We start from the raw sequence: 24,418 nt of genomic DNA, 5'->3' as shown, positions 1-24,418 counted from the left end.
GTGGTGGTTTTTTTTAAAACTAAATTCCACGCTTAACTGGTTAATAATCCCTTTTAAGTGGCTCCTCTACATAAACAGCTGTCTTGAATCAAAACGATGATTCATGATGCGGGCATTTTCTTTCCGCAAGGAATTTACGCAATATAATTAACTCTCCTTAAACTGCAACAAATGTAGGACAGAACATTTTACTTTGGAAATATTTTAGATTAAAGTCGTGTGAGTGTGCTTCTCAACAACAACTGATTGTGATATTGAAGCCCACTATTTACGGGCAACTAACAGTTTAGTAAAAAATGCCATGTAGTTGCTTGTAACATTCATTGCAATAAGCGCAAGTCTTGTTAACGTTCGTAACACGCAACTCAATCTTGATTTTTTTCCTGCCTTGATGCCAACTATTTTAGCCTTCATTTGGCATGGATACCTACAAAACCAGAAGAGAGAGCACTTGGCAAGTGGATGTAGTTGGGTAATTTATTTGTACAGGTCTTTTCTCAGTGTCTCTCTGGTGGTACACAAGATAACTTGGTAAGATATCCCCCAAGAATTGCCTGGACAAAGTGTTCTTACCTTCTACACGCTCGTTCTGCGACAGACAGATCCAGATTACCTCAAGACATCCGTGTTCCACCTTCTTATTCTCCTCTTTTTTCGCCCCATCTATTTAACTAATATCCCCCCTATGTGCGCATGTCTACTTAATCTCTAATACATCTTAGCTACTTCCGTTTTTTACTTACTAACTATGTTGTCATTGAGGCTGTTACCGTATGGAGATAACAGCATCCAATAATTTCTAGCTCTGGTAGAATTTCTTTATCTTTTAGTTGCTAAGAAGTTAAACAGTTAAATAACATTTCTGGTCAAATTATCTTCTTTTAAATTTGGAATTTTGATTGTTATTTTAATTCTCATTAATATTCTACAAGTGGTATTGCAGTACATGATACTGAAATAGGAAATTTAGAAGGGAAAAACATGTAACCAAGACTTCTCTCTTATTAGTGCTCTTAATCGAATTGTCATGAAAAACGAGCATTCAAAAAAACAATGGTCATGTTCTTCAATAAAAACCCAAAAAATTCAACACTTCCGGTTCTCTGTAGCGTCAATATGTTTCCTTTTTTCGGTATTCTATTAACCAAATATTGAATTTGATAGCTCTACGGTTTTTCCGTTTTTGACTTGTGATAATGCGGAAATCACACGGAAACCACTTCATTGAACTCAGGTAATTTCAGAATAGATTATTTCCGGTGCGTTACTGAAAATAGGTAAACCGTAAAATTGCAAATGGTTTCTCTTTCGCGCGCTGGCTGAAGGAAACCAAAGATCCAGTAAGTCAAACGACTTTTTCTTGCTCAAATTTAGTACGAATATTATAAATAATTTTATAATATTATATTTTACTAGAAGCATTTTAATTGATCTATAAGGCCAACAGTTAATTGCGTAAGTTACATGTTTTACAAATTATAATTGCCATTCGCTAAAAACCAGGGTGAAAGTTTTTTTTTTTTCTAGAAACGGAAATGGCGCCCCCCAAAGAATGTTTAAAGCATGTCCTGTCTCTTAAAGTCGTTATGATCCAGCCGGAAATATTTTGAACATCTGCTAGCCAATACCACGATGGATGAATTAAAAATTAATAAATCCAATTAAAATGTAAAATGGTCTTTAAAAATAAAATGAAATAAAATACTGGAAAAAACCATTTTGAAAATTTTATGAGCCTCTTGTCTACATGATTTTAATTAAGGCCTCCATAATATACTGATAAACATCCATAATTCTTTGAGATAAAAATAAAGAGATCTTTATAGTTGCAGCATAGTTTATATACTGAGGTGTACGTGTCTATTTATACATGATGTTGTATTTACGATCTGTTCCAGTATGTCTAAGAACTCATGTATTTTTATAACATAGATAAAATTAGCGTTTATTTTATTTTTTTTGAATTCTGATTTAAAATAAATAATTAAAAAATAAAAAACATTATAATTTTAATTTTAGAGACATTTTACGAGCAAGAGGAAGTGATATATGATCGTGCACATTTTTGATTTACAGTTTTATTTTAGAATTACACGGTTTCCTGTTGTCAGAGAATGACAGAGTTTATACCATTTTCTCAAATAAATTGATGTAAGTTTATTTAGCAAAAATTAGAAGACGTAAAATTGCAACTGGTTTAAATTTAACACGTCAATATTTTTTTTTTAAATTTTTCTCAATAATGGGGTCCGATATTATTTCTTTTTTAACTTTCGAGATTACTCATTGTACTCATGTCACGTAATTTACGGTCGTGTGTCTTGAATATTACTAAAAAAGGTTGAATATTTTGCTATAATTTCTCTTCCTCCCCCCTTCTCCTCCCTCCCAACCGTTCATATACACGCACATGTTTTAAAAAAATTACTTTTAAAAGTATTAATGTTATAATATTCAAGCCACCAATGTTTAAAAGAATTTAGCCTAGGTGGTTCTCTCTGTCACCCCTAGGATGCGCTAGTGAGCAATCCATTGAACCCATGGTAAATTACTTCAATTTGTTAAATTTAAAAAGAATATTTTGTAAAAATATATGAATTAAATATTGGTATAAACATTAATCTATCTAACTGTACTGTTACTTAGAAGTTTTATATTGTCAAAAAATAAAACTCAATGGGTTAACAATGGCATCAAATTCCTGATAGGTTTGGTTATGTTTGTATCTACTATTGAAGATTACCAAGCTGTGTTAGATTAACCTTGCGCAGTGGCAATATCGTAACCAATGAAGGTCTCCTGAGGTGCGATTATTGCTAGTTGAAAACTTTTACCAATACCCCGCCATAATACCGTGAAATACCGGTGTTATAGGCAATTTTTGAAAGCTCCTGCGGGAGTTTGTTAATTATTATGAAAAATTATTCTGTCGTTGTTTCCATGGCTTTTCCAAGGCTAGTATCACAATACACGAAGCGAACGGTGTTATTATGTTAAACTTAGAGTTTACGTACGGTAGATATTATATAATTTCCGTCCTCAGTGATTCATAAAATAATTATAAATGTGCATCCAAACTTTAAAACACGATTACTAAAAAAACTGCTAATATCTATTTTATCTATTATCAATTTTTTTTCATTATAGGTGTGCTACTTTAAAGGCGCCACGATAGCCGAGCGGTTAAGAGACTAGACCCGCAATGCTAATATGTATTGTTGGTTAGTAGGTTCGATTCCACATTCCACGGTCATAGGCCTTGGGTTTTTATTTAATGGTTAATAAAAGAAATTTTACAGTAAAGTATGTTTGCTAGTTAGTCGCCTCCGTCCACGACACCTAATTGGTAGTTGGACGTTAAGCCCCGCCTGAAAAAATAGGCATTACAAATTTTCTAAAAAGTGCCTTTACGGACTGATACTAGATTTCGAACGCTTGTCTTGATTACATTACTACTTCTCATCAGTGGAGAGAGATAATAAATAGCACACTTAATTCTCCACCATATTTTTTTATCGCCGCATTTGTTTTTTAAATAAACGTTTGAGCATTCAGCACCGGATGGTGACAAATTATACTAGCTTATTATTATAAGTGTCTTGTCAAATTTAGAAATTCTTTTAACCTTTTACTGCTTTTAATACCTAAACATTTAGAAAATAATAAATCGCCATTTTATTATTTATTTTAATTGGTAAAATATATCACTACTTAAGTTCCTGGAGGAATTCCTGGAAGGAACGTTGCCAGTCTTTGTTCTCATAAATTAGGGAGGATGTATGTTCCTTTCTTTTAGACATCATTTATTTAAAAACCTATACAAAGAAATTAAAACATGTAAATGTGAATGCAAATCATACATTGGACACTGCTTCTCCTAGGGTCTGCTCCGCTAACAGGATAACATGTTGAGAGGGACCAGGGAGGATCCTACGGCATTGTGGGATGTGGTTAGGGCATGGGCATTGTTAGACTTGGGTTGAGGTATATGTGGATGGTTAACTTTGGAAACATAGTTGGGAACGTTGAATAGTTTGGCGAAGAAGTTAAGACTTAGATCGGATTATCTGATCCAGTTTTTCTGTTTTGTTTCCCTGCCACGATAACATGCCCCGGACTTCCAGAGTAGAGTCCTTGTATTTTCTTTGGCCTTGTTTTTTAATTTTTACATGGGATTTCCATAACATCCTTAAGCTGATTAGATAAGACTGGAGTTCAGCACTATAATGGTAACCTTTTAATCTCTCAGTCGTTTAATCCTGATAGTTCCTGTCGAGGTTAAAATGAACGCATCGTCCTATTGCGTGAATTTCCTCTGAAAGATATTTAGAAAGGAAATTAGCATGAGTTCTGAGTACCTGATCATTGGCCCCCAATACCCCAGCCACAGGTCCTTCAGCAGAGAGGGTGCATTCACAACCCATTCCCCTTGATAGGTCCTGGTACTTGATCTTCGAGAAAAAATACAACAGATGGTAGTAGTTTTCAATACCCTGCCGTATCACTAAAGAAGCGTTGTAAGATGAAAACGGGTGATAGACAACAATAAGACATGCGCTCCTAATAACATAACCTGCTAATTACCTGAGTAGAGGCCGATAGGCCGCCAAGAACTCATCAAACGAAAGAATCAAGAGGCTGGAAAGAAAGAGATAATCATAGTAATCTGAGTTACTAGGGTTACCCTTCTATAAATGGAAACTACTGGAAATACAGTCGTAATTTCCAGACAGAGTGACCAATACAAATTGCAATTATTAACAAAATATAGTTAATAATAATTACAGCTTCTTCGTTTCCAATGTAAAATTAATCTTATTGCCTTTATTTTATTACCCTAGAAATACTCTTTCTCCATCTTTTAATGCTTCATTAAGTTCAGTAACATATTTTTCTCAGCAACTTTTTCTCTGTAAATTATGAGAAAAAAAAAAATTATCTTTTTTCTTATTTTATCATGGTTATTTAAACATTTACAGAGCTGTAATATAAACATATAATTTTTTCTTTATGTAACTTGACAATGCCAATTATATCTATAATTTATATACTGCTAGTTATAGCGGCGTTCGCTGATAGATCATAAAACTATGCAATATTGATGGGTGTACTCGGTTAATGGTAAATCGTAAAATTGGAAAGGAGTGGCCTTGTAAAATATTTCTAGATGCAGTAGATATAATATGTATATTCTGGTACATATCGTCATACTCTGAAGAATTGTTAAGCAGTTTTTTGAAAAATAAAATTTCTCCCACTTCTTGAAAATGTTTTTAAATAAAGCTTTTAGATTTATAATAAGATCAGCTTAAGGAAGAAGCGGATTTTAAGTATTAAATGGTTACTTTTTTGCTAGTAGTTTGAAGAAACCTCAATCGGTGAGTTTATTTCCTCTTGAATTAGCAGTAACCGCAGCTATCTTGACCTTCAATTATTCTGAAAAGACTACGCGGTACTACGTAATCCACAAGAAGATAGCTTTTTAGGAGAAGCCTTACTTTTTAAAGAAGTGTATTAGGGCTTCACATTATAGCCTATAAAGATCGTCCTAGCGCATTATTAAGTAAGACTTCGTCCTGACAGAGAAGGTTCTATTATTTAACAGAACTTGGTGACTCTACACGTGGATATAGGCGTAGCTGCTTATCCAAGGTGGCCCTAAGGGTTGCTCTGAAGATACGCCTGTTACTTTCAATTCTTGGTCTCTTATCCTTTTTCCATTAAGATAATACTATTGGCTAATTTTATATGATTAAGATAAAAAAAAAGAAGAAAAGTGGAGGGAGTTGGATCGATGGTTCTGCACTTGATTTAACCAAGAATCAGGATAATGTCAAAGCCATGGAAGGGGGGCCCAGCAGGACTCCTAAGGGAGGTACGTCACGATTCTGCACTGGCCGTCATGCGAGTAATCAGAGAGGAAAAAAAACTAGGCCGAAATTGTATCTACGCAATTAAAAATCTCGGAAGTAGGGTTATTCCGTAGGATGAAAAAATTAATGTCAGTTTCAGTCATTATAAACTTTATTATGCCGAGCTTTCGACCTAGGGACTACGGCCATCTTCAAGGCTAATAGAGTCCATGAACTGACAAGACAGAAGACACACCAACCCTCTAATGGTGTAAAACAGTATATTGTTAATTAGCCCTAAAGATAACTTAGTCCCTAGGTTGAAAGCTCCGGCATAATAAAGTTTATAATGACTGAAAATGGCATTAATTTTTTTCATCCTATTGAAACTAGGATTCAGTCACCAAAAATAATGAACAGTAGTTATTCCGTAAAGGATTTGGAGTACAAAGAGGAGGGGAAAAGTTCTTCAGCGAAGCTTTCAGAGGATACTGTGGTGTCCAGTTGAAGGGATTTAGCTTACGCCATCCAAGACCCCATTTAGAACGAATACGACAGAATATCATGAGTTGGGCTTGTGATACCCGCACAGTCCAGTCTTTGACGCAATTCAAACGCATTTCTAAAGGCTTGAAGAGAAATGGCATGACCTCTCATACCCTGAACCTTAAAGCCAATGAAAACAAAAGTAAATAAGCCGGTTAAGTTGAAAACAGTCGAAAGAGAGATCACATTGAACTCATCTTAGATAAAAATAATTATTTTAAAAACACCTTTTTATATTTAAATAAATATATAAATAACACAGTACGTTATTTCGAATAGAAGTTGAGATTTCCATTTTGGAAGCTCAGTGGGAACTCTGATCTTCCTGAGAGCTGGGGGGGGACCTCCCCAGTTCTACCCCTGCTGTGATGCTGTGTTATTCCATTTAGTACCATCCTGGACCAACTACACATTCTGTAACAGTAATGATGTTGTTTCACAAACTATAAATAATTTACCATGTTCAATTTTTTTTTCTAACAACGCCTCAGTTAGAATGTCAACAATTATAGTTATTAGTTTTAAGTCGTTTGGTATTCTTTTAAAGCCATGAAGACAGATATGGAAATTTATGTAAATTCTAAGGACAAATAATGACCTTAAGGAAGCCAATAAGAAATGTTGTAAACATTAACAAGACTCCTGTGTTTTGATCTCAAAATATTCATTCGGAAAATTAATGAATTTTTCGCATACTTAGATTTTTCATACAGTTGAAGGAAGGCTAAATTTTCACAGTTTTTACATATAGTAAGTAAAGTAGTAAAGTAGTTGCCTATTTTTTCAGGCGGGCTTTACGTCCAACTACCAAATTAGGTGTCGTGGACGGAGGCGACTAGCAAACATGCTTTACTGTAAATTCCTCATATTAACCATTAAATAAAATGCAAGGTCTAAGACCGGTAATCGAACCCAGTACCACAATGCATATTAGCTTTAATAGTCTCGCCTCAGTTTTTACATATATCTAATTTGACAGGGTATTGACAAACATTCTAAGACATTTGTACATAATTAAATCAGCCGCCTTAAATCACAGCGTCGATTCAACACAACGTGCAGTAAGTTGTTCTTATTTTCCTTCCGGTATTTGGCTGCCTTTACGTCTACTCCATTGGCTCATTTACGACAGGTTTCTTTACGACTATTCCAACCTAGTGACTTACTCGTGGATGCTACAAGATCAGAGAAAATATAAGATCTATTGAAAACTGCTCCTTTACTGGTAAAACTATGTTCCACTTCCTAAAGATAAATAACTAGTCCTGAAATTCCGCCAATTGTCTACACGAAATTTAACAGATTCCCACTTGTAGTCGTTACTATTTTCTACATAACATATTATTGTCCTGAAATTTTACTCGTGTCATTAATTTTTGTCAGAGTTTGGATCAGTTGATGCTACCGCAGTAGTGTTGTTGACGAACTATGCCTACTAAATAACTTCTAATCAACGTATATGATGGTTATTGTCAAATCGTTATTGTAGCTAATTCAGGAGTTAATTGTTTCATTTTCTGTACATTAGAACATCAATTTAAGCGCCACGGTAGCCGAGCGGTTATAGGCTAGGCCCGCAATGCTAAGATGTATTGTTGGTTTAGTGGATTCGATTCTCCTGGTCTAAGCCTTGGATTTTATTTAATGGTTAATAAAAGAAATTTACAGTAAAGTATGTTTGCTAATCGCCTCCGTTCACGACACCTAATTGGTAGTTGGACGTAAAACCCTCCTGAAAAAATAGGTGATTACTTTACTTTACTTTTTTTACAGTAGTTAATTGAACTAAAATTAATAATTACAGAGAAAACTAATGTACTAATAATTTTATCCACAATTAAATTACCCATGGGATATAGAAACCTGCTTCTTCGACTGCTTAGAGGATAAGCCTCTGCTTCAAAATCTAGCGAAATGGGCTGCCTCCTTAAATTTAAGCCTTCTTTTGAGCAGATTGGAGAGCGATTTCAGTACCGTTTCACTTCTCGCAATGCCATAAGGAGATATACCCAAAAGAGGATGCTGAAAGAAATAATCTTCTTATACTTTAAGCATACTTTATTTTGTAATTTATTCCTTCGTATTTCCTTTCCTATAGAATATTTTACATAAATACCACTTTTGTGTCCCATTCTCTGTGAATACGAAATGAACATTTAAATGGAATAAGTTTTTTTACAACAAAAATAAAATTTCTAATAAAAATGGTGGAATGTGTGACGTATATATCACCCCTTGTGCTAGCTTCATAATGGGAGCCCACCCTGAAGGCAGCGGGCCACCTCCAGGTCACAGACCACACAGATCTGCATATTGAACACGAAACTGTCCATTTCAGATTTGTCATGATAATCGCTCAGCATTGCCAAGCGTTTGTTTAGATAGCTGGTGGGTCTTGTTTGCTTTAAAGAAATCGTTAAGTCTTTATTGCAGTTCATTTTGGACAACACTAAACCAATTTATCCTGGAAACAATTTTAGAAGGACATTGGAATTCCTGGTGTGCATTGCTTTATGTCGAAAGTTTTATAGATCCATACTTTTAGGCAATAGAAAAATCACCTAATGAAGAACAAGTTGCCTCAATCAACAATTAATCCATATTAAGAAGTTGGCAGAGCCGTGGTAATGCGGTTGCTGAAGGACTAAGCTTCCAATCTGCATTTAGTCGAAGAGAAGTGTATTTGAAATCCATAGATTAACCCTTCTGACTGAATATCAATGTTAAAAGCTTCGACTTCATTTGTCCGACGATTCTGCAAGCGACACGCACGGCTCACGACAGCAGAAGGGCGTGAAAAACAAGGGCTAAACCAAAAGGTGCGATATTGACGAAAACTAGGCCAAACCAAGGCCTAGAATCTCTGTTTTTTTTCCACAAGATATGTCTCTAGTGTTCTCAGTCCAGTCTGGTGGTCCAACCCTATCAAGGACCTACGAGGACTATAACTCAAGGGACTCGAAAAGAGTTCATTGCTAAGCTTACGGAATTACCCATTAAGGCAGAGTCTTCTTTTCTTTCACAAGATAGTTCTTCAGTGATCTCAGTCCAGTCTCGTGGCCTAACCCTATCAAGGACCTACGAGGATTAACTCAAGGGAATGGGCTTACGGAATTAGTATAAAGAGAATACAAACTCATAACCTTTACACTTTCAGGAACCTCTCTTTACCTGACTCCCTTAAGTCTGGACAGAAAGTACTGAAGCGGACCTTTTTAAGCAAGGGTTCCACGTAGACCAATTGGGTTACAGTGGCCCTAAACTTTACGGTTAACACCATGAAATCTGATGTGTACCTCGGCTAAGTGGTTAAACATTTATTGGTGTACTACGTTTCTATTAAAGTTGGTAACACTTCAAAAAGATGATCTCATATAAGTATTTCCGGAAAATACGATCGTCCCTACGCTAAGCGAATAATAGAAATCAACTGAAAAGCAAGGCACAATGATGACGTCCTCTGTACTGTGTCGTAACATCCATGAAAGAGGCTTTGATTAAGTAATTAATTGGGGAGGTATCATGGTTAACAGCGGCGTTCTCCAGAGCAATCCATCCCGTAAAACCGGTCCTCACGCTCATCTAATGATGCGTTCGTTTCACGGTCTTCTCCATTGCCAGTGCTACCTAAATACAAGTTTTTATCTTAGTTTAGTATTTTGGCACGAGAGAGTTTTTTTTTTCAGTTTAATTTAAATTCCACTAAGACTTATTGTAGTAAATCACCACCTGTTAAACTGGAAGGATTCCAATAACCGGATGTGTATAATTGTACTGCACAAATAAATTAGTCGAAAAAAAAACAATATTTAAGTCCAATGTCTCTCTCTTCCGCCACAAATCGAACAGCTGTAAGCTCAGGAATTTCCTCCATTCTAGCTGTAAGTTCAAGTTCTTTTTTTCTTTTTCAGTCTCCGTTTAACTGTTCCTAAAAATAGATCCCATAAAGGAAACCTTGAGGAGATAGATCCGCAAGAAAGATAGGGTCCTTGGGGAACTAGCTAGTGCAACTGCCTCAGGGGGATTTTTTTTTTTTTAAGTAATTTGCTTCATTTCTTTGTTAAAAACGAGCACGCCAATGAGTGATGACGTCACACAATAGTGATTGCACTTATAAAAAGTGGTTATTTAGGTTACATAACATAAACTATTACTGTAAGTAGTTACTTAGTGCAGAAAATAAAGAAAAAAAGTGAAATGAAGGTTAACATAGAAGTAAAAACTCGTACCTATCGATATTTAATTTATTTTCTTCGATAGCAAACACTCATTAGATTTTTTCTTGAAATAACAACACGCACTTAATAATTTCATCTAAGTAGGAGTGGCTTAATCTTTATGCAAATCATGTTTCTTAAATTGTAGGAAATGCAAAGAAGAATTTATTTTTTTCTTTTTTAATTTCTAATTTTATTGTTTGCGAATGAAAATAAAAAAAGATTGCTCATATTTTGCTCCCACTCATCCAGTAATTCCCATTGTCTCCAGAGGGAATAATTGAAAAACATGCAAATTACCAACATTTATTGGTGTTTCAATGTTTTACATAAATCACTCACAAACTATTACGTATTTAATTGGGGAGGGGTGTAGCACTTACGTGAAACTATGATTATTATATCTTTTGGTAATTCATCATCACACCCAAGACCAGGAAATGCTCTAAATCGTATCTGTTATAGAAATTTCCTGCGTTGAAATTCAAATAAGTAAAGTAAAGTAATGCCTATTTTTTCAGGCCGGCTTTACGTCCAACTACGTGTATAATTAGGTGTCGTGGACGGAGGCGACTAACAAACATAAGAGTACGAATAAAACAAACGTACTTTACTGTAAATTTCTCGTATTAACCATGAAATAAAATCCAAGGCCTAGACTAGCACCGCAGTACATCTTAGCTTTGCGGGTCTAGCCTATAACCGCCTAACATACTTTACTATAAATTTCTCATATTAAACATTAAATACAATCCAAGCCCTACACTGGGAGAATCGAACCCACTAAACCAACAATACATCTTAGCTTTGCGGGTCTAGCCTATAATCGCCTAACATACTTTACTATAAATGTCTTTTATTAACCATTAAATACAATCCAAGGGCTAGACTAGTACCGCAATACATCTTAGCTTTGCGGGTCTAGTCTATAACCGACTAGCAAACATACTTTACTGTAAATATCTCATATTAACCATTAAATACAATCCAAGGTCTAGACACCGGGAATCGAACCCACTAAACCAACAATACATCTGAGCATTGCAGGTCTAGTATCTTAACCGCTCGGCTACCGTGGTATTTGCTTGATTTTCGGAGCGAAGGCTTTCAAACTAATCACGCTACATTTGGAGAAGCTGTATCAGAAAAATAAAGAAACATATTTAAATAAATAAATAGAAATTTATCTGAAATCTTTTCCATATCAATAAAACTATAATTTACGATAATAAAAACAATAAAGATGAAACAATATACTTAATTGTGCAAAGCTCTTTCTCCAACCCGCAGGATTGGCTCCAAAGATCTCCAAAGTTTTACACCAATAAGATTTACGATCAGCTTACTATTTATATGACTAAACGTGATATTCTTTGGCGCGATGATTGGCCGGTATTATCCTGGGGTTTTTATGGAGACGTAAGACAATCTTTCCTGGTTTTTTACTGCTAGTAGATTTTTTTTTTTATTTCGTGGTAAAATTGTTGGGTTCTAGTTTTTTTTTTTTTGCATGTTACAACATGATTTATTTGTTACAAGGGTTCAACAATAATTTAAGAAATTTGTGTATTAAAAAACCCAGAAATAGAAATCCAGCATTCGCAAACTTTAAACTTCATTTAGTGTACCACCGTGGGTCGTGTCCCAACTTTCGGCGACATGTTTTGACTGGTATAAGCACTTCCGCAGCAAAGATTGGCTGAAAATGAAGAGGCGAGTCGAAGTTATGTCTCCATGATATCAGAAACAAATATCTTATTAATGTTTGTGATAATTAAAGTACTAAACTGAGGGAACTAACTTAATTACAGTTCAATTTCAAGAGTGAATGGCCTACTAACTGTATAACTGGAGTGGTCAACTCGTAAAGATGTGTCGGTACAATTAGTGCTGGAATAAAATGTTCCAGGAGAATCACTCTCTTGGGTAAGGGAGTCCTTTCTTTTCCGGAGGGATAACTGATAATTTTCCTGTCCTTCTTTTAAAGCCTCGCACATATCGCTTTTCCATTTTTATGCCCCGCTTTGCCTGAATGTGCTTCGGCTAATAAGCGTTTCTATATTGCCCCAGTGTTCATGATTTCACATAAACTCAGTGAGCTACAATCACAATCAATCACTCTCCAGAAACTCTGAAGCACCTCTATGTAATGTTGAGTAAATTTTATATTATTTATTATTATTATTATTATTATTCTTAGTATTATTATTATTCATATTATTATTTCCGGTTAACGTTAGTATTTTCTCACAATAATTTTCCCAGCAAAGCAGATATGAAAGAGATAATATTTTCCGTGCAGTTAGTCAAACATAATATGAATTCCACTCACCAGCTTTCCGTAAAGCTGTAAGCGCTTCACTTCCACCCTTTAGGATCATTTCCTTCTTCAAAAAAGAAAAAATCTTTCCACTACCAACCCTCCTTGTACGCCGAGATGGTTGTCGAACTACTTCTAGTGACAAACCAATCTCATGGAAAATCGATACAATGAATGCATGAAGAAGGAAAGGGAAGTGATCTTATTTGGTGGGGGTCCCCCCTTAGTAATGTGGGGCTTGAAGGGCAGGGTTTGTTGCCACGTTTCCTTCCAATAAAAATGTATGAGATTTACATTGAACAGTTTTCATTGGTTGAATGTAATTTTTACAAAAATAATAAAAATATAAAAGTAACTGTTACAGCTAAATTCGATTGCCATTCTAAGGATGTAACTAATGCGGAAACTGCAACAAATTAGTTTTTTGTTAAACATTTCTTTGAGTACTTCCTCCATATATGATTTTGAACATCAATATCTTACTTCCTCTTTGGCCCCTCACTTACCTTTCTCCCTCGTACTTCTCCCCTCCTAAAAGGGAACCTTTCTCAATAATATTTATTTTGTCCGTACATCCCAAACTAAAACAGGACTGTATTGCCTGGAGGCGGAATCAAAAGATAGAGAAGAGAAGAGGAGATGAGTTGGAAAGAAAGCATCAAGGATGGTCATGGTCTCCAGGGGTCAATCATCAGTTCGTACGGGGCAGACGACCGACCTCCTCATGAAAGGTCACGTTTTCGACCCGTCTGATATTATCCTTTCAAATAGACAATGATTATCTTCAACTGGATCATCTTTTGATCATCAATCAACACAAAAATGAAAGGCTCGCTGACGTAGGCTTACTTGCCAATTTGTTTTATAAACTTCCGTTTATAAAGAATTCACTAAAATCGGTGGGAAGTCAAATTTTGTTTGAAAATACTTAATTAGATTAATTAAAATTAAACAATTTTAATCTTTCTTGATTTAAATAATCAAAATGGAAGCAACCCAAGTAGAAACTAGGCAATGGAAATACCAAGTTGATCGCCCATTAACTGTAATTTCTTCAGTTTTGTACCAGCTCGAAGAAGGTTCGTGGCTTCTCTCAGAAACTGCAGAGGTTCTTCTATGGCCCATTTTCCTGCAGAGTTTAATATGGCGCCTCTTTACTTATAACGGGAGATTTTTTTTTTTTATATATACATAAGTAAATAAAATTATATTCTTAAATAATTTCACATAATATGTCTACAATTAATTTCTCTCGTTTTAAGGATTATAGTAATTTAAACAATTATCCTTAATTATCAGTTTATCTGAGCTCCTTTTCTTCTCCTTCTGATAAACTGATAAGTTTCTTTTTGTGGTTATCCTCTTAATTAATCTGCGTATGTCTGAGTCTATCACTTCTGACTGGTACAGGAAGTATTGCCGTCTGCCAAATGTTTCGATCGGGAATTCTTATCGGAGATATTCTGCATCCAGAATTAGTGTCTTTTAGAAATTGCCCTTTGTCTACGTGTCTGAATATTACCTCCCCCTTCCCAAAGTAAGAGGAAACTTGATGTTCAGCTTGCGATTTACCAATGGCAGTACTAAACAGTACCTTAGGACTAAAATAAGCCACTTGACTCTTTTATTTTTAGACTGATTCGAAAAGACTTAGAACAGGGATGGCGAACCTTTTTGAGACGTGGGTCAAATTTTGTTCGCTTTTTTTGTAGTACTAGCTCTTGGGTCACTAATACCCATTTGCACAAGAGTTAAGTTTAAAAATTTTAAACTGAATATTTTCAAAACTAAACATTTTTAAAATTCAGTTGGCTTACGGGTAAAAACGGGACGAAACAAGTGCTATGGAAGTCTCTTTTTACAAACATAACTGAACAAAACCTTACAAAAGTGTGTTTTATCTGAAGAAAAATCCAAATATGGTTATTTGCTTTGGGTTGTCGATCTTTTTAACAAACAAAATATGAGTAAAATTATATTAATATATATTTTATTTGATATTTTGTAAAACACTTTTGCTTTATTTCAAATACTACAAAAGCATTTGTCGTCATTTTCGTTTTAGAACTGTAATGATCAAACTAAAGGTTATAGATAGCATTTAAATTGCTTTTGTGTCAATGCGTGATTGAAAAAAATACAGAATATAAATTATCCACACAATTAGAAAATCTAAATCAACCCGCGTAAACAAACAAATGGTTGCCTAGCAATTATGGGTGAGTGAAAAAGCTTGCGCGGGTCAGTGTCTGACCCGCGGGTCATAGGTTCGCCATCACTGACTTAGAGCTTCATGAAAATCCAAATCATTTTCGTCGAAAATTTGATAAGACCTTATTTACTTCCTGTTAAAGATCGAGGAGTAAAAGGGAAAGTAGAGATTACAACAAAATGGCAACAACAAACTAGAGAATTCAATTTTCTGCCAAATTGAAGAGAAATGAAAGAGGAAGAGGAACTATTTGCCGGCCACTTTGCTATATAAACCCTCAATATAAATTGGTTACTGTCATCCCTTTTTAGGAGAGTCGGAGATTCCGTCACATGATTTGTCCTTAGTACTTGTTTATCGAAAGGAAATCATATTTCAAGAGCTCTGCCACTTTGGGGCCCGGGTGGGCACAAATCGGCTCTAGAGAGTGAGGGAGTAAGTGAATGCCCTTTCTGTTCTTTATTATATACTCTGTTTCTTTATTCTCTTCTTCTTCTTTTTGTACAATAGTCCTTGTCCATAAGAAGAAAGGTCGTCCTAGAGGCTAGTTCACGCTTAGTAAAGCGGACCTCGGGTAACAAGGTAGTTAAGGGTTTCCATGACTACCACCGGCGGACCCTCTGTTCACCACTTCTGCTCTAAGGGCCCGAAAAATGAACCCTTATTTATTTTATACCTCATTCAGTGTGTGTGAGTGTTCGTTTGCTATTGAAAGATGAGCGCAGTTGATACAAGTGTGATGTGGAAAATATAATTTTCTTCAATTGGATAGAACGGGAAAATGAAACAGCCAAACTAACTTTCCTTAAGAACTTTCTGAATCAAAGTACTTCTCCGGGACATAGGCAGCGTATAGCAGAAGCATATTCCCTATCCGCCATATCTGTAGGTACCCCTCACAGGTCGCGAGTCAAAACTCAAAGTCACTTCCTTCAAAGTGCTCCTGCACTTTTTTTTGATTATACGAGATATCGTACATCATACGGACGGATCTGCGAATGGCGCAGTAAGGAAGATGGGCGATATTTGTCTTAAAATTAGCCATTTGCCTGAGAAAATTAAGAAAGAACTTAAAAGAACTTAGTAACAACACTTAGTTGAGAGTAGATCGTCGAAACGTTTCAGAACAACACCCGAACATATATTCAACAACAAGGTGTTCCAGAAATAAAAAATATTATATTTAAGGATGATTTAGGGGCAAAGATTGACTGTATCAATTAATTGCTCTGAAGGCAGGAGCAAATTAATCAAATATTGTAATCACCTAATCTAAACTTAACCAAGAAAGCATCCACCATTGAAGTCACCTGATTGTAACCATAGCAGAGTATAACCTATACAACCACTCACGTTGCAGTCATCTTACCAGAGAAACTGATGAGTGGATATCCGTGCGGAAATAGGGAAAGGAATGATTTTTTAATAAATAAATAAAAAAACATATCCTGACAGGAAAATGATGGTTATTTTTCATGTTTTATCTGAAAATATGGAAAAACCATCAAAATATTGAATAACTCCATTGAACGGATATGCTGTTGGTAGGTATAAAAAAGCATGACAAATCTTCGGCTACCTAACATCCGGAAGTACACTTTAAAACAACAAAACTAGAGTACTTGTTATTTGTTGAGGGGGGAACCTACCTTAAAAAAATATAAATATATAGGACAATATCAGGGAATAAGATAGGTAATTCAAATAATTACATTGATATTTCCAAAACAGATTCTTTGCTACCGTATTTGGCGTGATTGAGGGGGGCCCCAACGCTGTCTACAAGTAGTTGTTCACTTTGTAAATAATATATTTACTGCTTTAAATTGAATTTTTGGATCATAAGTATTATCTTTTAGGCCAAATCAAAAGCATGTATTTGATTATTGCAGAGTCCTGTAAAATAAGATTAGGGAAGCTTTTTTTTTAATCTCCTGTCACGTATCTTCTCATTTCCCCCCCCCCAAATTTATTTTTAATATAGTTTTTGACATCTTGATTAATGGATATCCTGTAATGATGACGGTCTCTTTCAGTTTTTAATTAATAAATAGTAATTTTAAAGAATATGGAGAAGAAAGAAAAATGCTGTGCTTGTTAACTTCGCAATTTTTTCCCCCTTCATAAATCAAAATAATTAAAAAAAACTGATCTGAAACTTTCACTTTTTGTAATCAACAAATTTTATATATTTTTAAAAAAAATCTTTTTTTGTAATTTACAACTGCAACGATTGTTGCAACAAGCAAATGTGGTACCTGATAACAATAAATACGTGAAAATAACGAGTAGAGAAGGTACCCAGTGGTGTCACTCCAGTAACGTGCTCTCACGATAAGAGTAGATCACGAGAGACCATCTTCTCTTCAATCTCCTTAGAGGATTACCTGGTAATGTGGGAGGAAGATAGGTGTTCTATGAGAGGCTTAGGGATGATGAATTTGAGAAAATGAGTGTTAGCTAGATCTGTGTAATGAAAGGGTCATTTTGAGGTCATTTTTGGATAGTGTGAGGTTTTAGATACATAGAACGGAGGCACAATGGTAGCCGAGCGGTTAGAGGCGAGACCTGCGAAGCTAATATGTATTGTGGTACTGGGTCCAATTCCCAGTCTCTAGGTCTTGGATTTTATTTAATGGTTAATATGAGAAATTTACAGTAAAGTATGTTTGCTAGTCGCCTTCGTCCACGGCACCTGATTCGGTAGTTGGACGTAAAGCCTGTCTGAAAAAAATAGGCGGTTACTTTACCTTACTTTAGATGCATAGAACGGAGCGTTAAGAACTTTTCGAAGCAATTTTCTGTGATGTCTGGAGGCTTAGTGAGTTGGAACGCTTAGTCGATCCCTCATACTTCGATGGGCCGTATGTCCAAATAGGTCGCAGTCTTTTGTTAAGTATAAGAGTCTTTTGTTATGTAGGTTAAGTTTCGAACGATTGTCAAATAGAGTTTGGCGAGAAGTTTTGTAGCATTGGTTAGTTTCTTGTCTTTTCAGTCTAGTCTAGGGGGATTCCATGCCAACCGTTTGTCTAGGCACAGTCCAAGGTAGCGTACTTTGTCCACAGTTGGTACAGGAGTTTGGTTCATGAAGATGGGAGGTAGGATTTTTTGAATCTTAAAAAAGGGAAAAAATCCTTTCAGGAAATTGGTAGAACGATTAACTTTGAACTCGAGATTTTAGCAACTCATTTAATTCTCTCCTTCAGTGTTAGGACCACAATTTAGGCTGAGATATAACCGGAAGGATACACGGCCTCTCCCTCTCTCGCGGTACAATAAATGCGTCCATTTTAAGGAAAATCGATGCAGTCATTTCCTCCTCCCCCCCCAAAAGTTAAAAACTCCATATGTAAAGGTGGTATTTCCGGTCAAAGAATTACCATCGCTGTTACGGCGCGAGTCTTCATTTGGGGGGAAATGACGTAATTGAAAAATGTTAAATTTCTTGCGCGCCTTCGTTTTTGGAACTTATTTTGTTCACATTTACCAATCATTTCTGGACCTGAAATGAGTTCAGGCTTAGAGAACCTGAAAACCGGATGATTCCCATTAAAAAAACCTAATTTCGAACGAAGCATGATTCAAAGTTGCCTTACCTAGTAAGATGTTCTCACTATGGAGTGCATTTGTTTACTTGTCATTAATGTGTACATCCGGACATCTTTGTGAGATGACAGTGATAACAGTGATCTAGATGTGCACGTTATAAGACATCGAAAATCTTGAAAAAAACTGTCCTTTCCCCAAAATGACATTCGGGTAATCCTCAATCGTTTTTTTTTTTTTTTCTGCAGCATCTGCAGCCTCTTTATCACGGAAATCTCTAATTTTAACCAAAATTAAAATCCTATCCACTTTTTCTGTTCATAAAATATCCAGTTGATCTGCAATTTTTCGTTTTAAATTGTTTTGCAGATTTTGCAGAGATTTTTGGTCGGCTCATGGTTATTTTTGTTAATGAGATTGAAAGGGGGTTTCAAAACGGCAGTTTCTTTGTCATTTCCTGTTTTTTTTAGTTTTTGCTGGAATGAGTTTTGTTTGTTTGTTTGTTTTCCTTTTTTTGTTGAATCTTTAGACGTCTAAAACTGAGATGCTGCTAGCTTAAGGGCGCCCATAAGGATGTTATAATCATCCCCTCATAATTCGTCACTCTTAAAATCGTCTTCTGTGCTCTCCAGTAAATCAGATCTTTAGCTTAGCGACTTTAACGAACTACAGAATCTCTCTATAAATTGCCCTCAAGTAGTCTTCGCCATATGCAAGATCTTATTTACTTTAAGATAGAATAACAGTTATAGATAAAAATTTAGTCAATAAGTTTTTTTGGTTTTTTTAAATCCTGTTAGAATTTAAAAAAAAAACAAAAACTACGATTATAAACTTGTATTTAAGAAAATTGCACGATAAGCCTATGGTTAGTTGGAACGGGCCCCAAGAATTATCTGTTGAGGAGGCAGGCGGAGGACGTGATTATTGGCATGGTAACCTCATCTCCTAGCTCTCATGAATATATTATGCATGTTGTGTGTCGGTTTTCAAACATTGAACTTCTATCTTTTTAGCCACTTCAACATTGAGGTTAGAAAACAAGCTGATTTAATAATAGTCCTCTACGTAGTTTTTGCTTATTCTTTTCTTTCTATTTTTGGATTGTTCCTTAGTTAAATAATAAACATGTAAAAAAAAGTTGTCGTATGAAAAAAATGTATTATTACTTTGTGAGGAATGTACCATCATTTTGGAAGACCGGCTAACTTTTGAGTCATTACAAACAGATCTCTAGTAATTATTCATGATTTCCTGCTACTACAGTTTACGTAATTACATTGCCATTAATCTTTAGACTTCCTATTCAAAAGATAAGTTGGCGTCACTGTAATTGAAGAATTATTTAAATAATTGAAGTGATTCTACTGAGAAAAGAGTGATGTTCCCTCCGGCGATAATGTAGAATCATTGTTCTACTGACAAAATAAAAAACTAAAGTGAGTAGATATAACATAAAGTTTACGAAATTTTATGCAATTATAGACAAAACTTGTCTCAATATACAGATTGTTTCCTACTCGACAGATTTTTATGTAATTTTATACAATTGTAGACAAAAGTAGTCTCCATATTCAGATAAAATATAAACAAAATCTGTCGAGTAGTTTCCAGATATTTAATGTTAAAGATTTCACTGTGTTTAAACGAAACCAAAATTTAACTCTAAATATCTCGTTTCCTACTCGACAGATTTTTGTGTAATTTTATACAATTATCGACAATAGTATTCTCCATATACAGATAAAATATAAACAAAATCTATCGAGTAGTTTTACAGATATTTGAAGTTAAAGATTTTACTGTTTCAAACGAAACCAAAATTTAACTCTAAATATCTCGTTTCCTACTCGACAGATTTTTGTGTAATTTTATACAATTATCGACAATAGTATTCTCCATATACAGATAAAATATAAACAAAATCTATCTAGTAGTTTTCCAGATATTTGAAGTTAAAGATTTTACTGTTTCAATCGAAACCAAAATTTAAATCTAAATATCTCGTTTCCTACTCGACAGATTTTTATGTAATTTTATACAATTGTAGACAAAAGTATTCTCCATATACAGATAAAATATAAACAAAATCTATCGAGTAGTTTTACAGATATTTGAAGTTAAAGATTTTACTGTTTCAAACGAAACCAAAATTTAAATCTAATTTTCTCGTTTCCTACTCGACAGATTTTTGTGTAATTTTATACAATTATAGACAAAAGTATTTTCCATATACAGATAAAATATAAACAAAATCTATCGAGTAGTTTTACAGATATTTGAAGTTAAAGATTTTACTGTTTTAAACGAAACCAAAATTTAAATCTAAATATCTCGTTTCCTACTCGACAGATTTTTATGTAATTTTATACAATTATATACAAAATATTCTCCATATACAGATAAAATATAAACAAAATCTATCGAGTGGTTTTACAGATATTTGAAGATTTCACTGTGTTTAAACGAAACCAAAATTTAACTCTAAATATCTCGTTTCCTACTCGATAGATTTTTGCGTAATTTTATAAAGTTATAAACAAAAGTAGTCTCCATATACAGATAAAATATGAACAAAATCTATCGAGTAGTTTTTCAGAAACTTTGAAACCAAAGTTTAACTCTAAATATCTCGTTTCCTACTCTACAGATTTTTATGTAATTTTATACAATTATAGACGAAAGTAGTCTCCATATATAGATAAAATATAAACAAAATCTATCGAGTAGTTTTACAGATATTAGGTAAACCGCATGCTCTTGCAACTACCATCTTAAGATTTCAGCATTACGGCAAAGTTTCTTTCCCAAAGTTAAAGAAATTCTGATTAATTTTTTATGATTATTTCCATCATAGATTGGAACAGCGCTGGTGATCAACTTACCAATGAAACTAAACTTCAACTCGTTTTCTTCTGGAACCTTGAAAGGTACGTTATCCTGTAATAGATACACGTACACGTTTAGACAGTAATATTAGGTCAGAGTTTAAGGTAAAAAAAGGTGGCCGTTATAACAGCAATGTTTGTGCGTGCCTTCTTGTGCAATTTATGGTGGAACTATCCCCCCTGTTATAACATTCTCGCAACTAAGTAATTAAGAAAATACCAAAGTAAGAATATATAAACCAACAACCCAAAGAAATACTACGCATACTACGTGGTTGTCCAATTCATCAATGCTACGTGACTCTCAAACCAACCCACAGCTTACTGAATATTAATTCTTGCTTTTTTTTTTTATCCAATCATGAGTTAAACACTTTATAATTACAGGTTATAATTATGAACAATGACGAGTATATTTTCACAGAATAGTCTTTATAAAAACCTGGTGTCTATTTAACATATATTTTTTTTAAAAAAAATAAAGCAAAACCAGAGTAAAACAAATCACCTGCGATTGATTAAAGAGTATGCAATCTACGCGGAAATATTCTACGTTCGTTGAAGATCGGTTTCCAAAAATGTACTGATAGTTTCTTGATTACTTGGTTTCCATGGAGAGAGTTTAATGCCAGATAACTGGGTGCCACGTCATTTTTGTATTTCTTATTTTAAGCAGTGGTCCCTTTAAGATTTCTATTTCGAATTTTCATTGAATATATTCTTTTTGAAATCCTCCTGAGTTCTACAGCTTCATTGTAATCCTTAAAAAAATCTTTTTATAAAAAAAAAAGTGCAAATAATAGCATTTTTCTTGAAGAGGAGATAGACATTTTTCCCTTCATTGTAATGCCTATTTTTTCAAACAGGCTATACATCCAACTACCAATTAGGTGTCGTGGACGGAGGCGACTAGCAAACATACTTTACTGTAAATTTCTTTTATTAACCATTAAATAAAATCCAAGGCCTACAAACCGGGAATCGAACCCAGTACCATAATAAATTTTAGCTTTACAGGTCTCGTCTCTAACCGCTCGCCTGTCATATTGGTTTTAAAGAAAGGTTTGGCGTAAAGAAGTTTCTTGAATAAGGACGGACCAGAATTTCGTGGAACTCTTGCATGAGCCGGATATAAAATTATTAGTTCCCTAAGCATCGAATGAAGTAGGCAGAAGCCACAAAAGGACTTTATATAATGTTTATACTTTGTGGGAGATTTGCGGTGGTTGTTGATTAGCCTAGAAGAAGACTATCTAGCAAAAGTTTGTCGTACTGTACCATAGTCCAGAATCTGTTATTGGAAACAATTTTTGCCGTCTTCTGTTCTTGTGGTGCCATCTATTTACGCTAATGATTCTGGTGTAGCTAACACAGTTCTAGAAGTTGACAGTAACAACTGCTTAAATGAAATCTAATCTGTTCATATCAAGCCGTAGCAGCACTACGCTTCCTGAGATTTTGTTTCCGCGTTATCTTCAGCGAGATTCCAAACAGGAAGCCCCAAAACTTTTCCGCTTTGTTCACGTTGAATGCAAAAGCTAAGCATGTGTTCTAATTAAATAACTTTATCTTACTTCCGGTCTTCTAAAATACGAGAACATTCCCACCATGATTTATTCTTCAATTTATTATGGAGGGAATATAAGTGAAAGTTCAGGGTAAATAAAAAGTTAATATAACAAGTTTATGTATAACATAACCTTTCCATGCTTGCATAGGGGGCTGTACTCCCCTGTTCCACTCTGAAGGGTGGAATTCTTCATAAATATTGAGATATTTACATGGAATGGTCATTCTATTCAGGGTTGCGTGTTTAGTTAGGGATCCTACTCCATGTTATTAGTCTACAACTAGCCAAACTAAAATCATGCTCTGTTCATTATTTCATAAATATCAGTTTTAGGAATAGAAAAAGTTCAGTTTTCTTCTAATACTGTATTATTCCGGAATAGTGGGGAAGTATGGACTTCACGACAGATTCAGAAATCTCAGTTTCAGTCGCAGTATAATTAAGTACAACTTTTGTACTTCTTAGTGGAGTTTGTTGGGCAAATAAAATGTTTTATTCTTGATTTATTCTTCGAATTGTTGTTAATAATTTGTTGAGAATATTCATTCTTCGATTTTATTTAATGGTAATAAAAGAAATTTACCGTAAAGTGTTTGTTAGGCGGTTATAGGCTAGACCCGCAAAGCTAAGATGTATTGCGGTACTAGGCTAGGTCTTGGATTGTATTTAATGGTTAATATGAGAAATATAAAGTAAAGTGTGTTTGTTAGGCGGTTATAGGCTAGACCCGCAAAGCTAAGATGTATTGCGGTACTAGGCTAGGTCTTGGATTTTATTTAATGGTTAATATGAGAAATTTATAGTAAATATGTTTGCTAGTCGCCTCCGTCCAGATACCTAATTGGCAGTTGGACTTAGAAGCCCTCCTGAAAAAATAGGCATTACTTTACTTTTACTTTTAATGAATATCCATATTAATTGTTGCGTATTTCTATAATATATCGAAAGATCTGGCCATATTTCCAAATTGTGAACGTTCCTAAGTGAATGCTTACTAAATAGTTACTAATTTCACCCAAAATTAATTCATTTTATTGCTCTGCATCCAAGGAGATTACATCTCTAATGAGAATGGGGTTTAGGGCCAAACTTTTCTTTCATTAACAATATGATAATTAACACGTCTTTTGAAGGGTCCCTTTTTGTAAGATTTTGGTGATTTAAGAGTGCTTCAAACTATATTATTGTTTAAAATGATGGGTAAAAATGTAGGAAATTTGCATTTCAAGAGAAAATTTTATTGTTTACCGGGATTTAGATGCCTGGA

The 24,418-nt window shown here is 34.6% G+C and overlaps 1 non-coding gene across 1 annotated transcript; it reads left to right on the top strand.

Moving 5' to 3' along the window:
- The first annotated feature begins 2,759 nt into the window (after positions 1-2,759).
- Positions 2,760-2,900, top strand: LOC141456589 (U4 spliceosomal RNA). The gene has a single exon (XR_012459883.1). It is a non-coding gene; the product is annotated as a U4 spliceosomal RNA (small nuclear RNA).
- The last annotated feature ends 21,518 nt before the right edge of the window (positions 2,901-24,418 follow it).

The sequence above is a fragment of the Rhodnius prolixus genome, unplaced genomic scaffold, assembly GCF_049639745.1.
Source record: "Rhodnius prolixus isolate KJV_2025 unplaced genomic scaffold, Rpr scaffold_4, whole genome shotgun sequence".
NCBI lineage: Eukaryota > Metazoa > Arthropoda > Insecta > Hemiptera > Reduviidae > Rhodnius > Rhodnius prolixus.
Note: the sequence above shows the minus strand (reverse complement) of the source record. Positions and strands in the feature narration are given on the sequence as shown.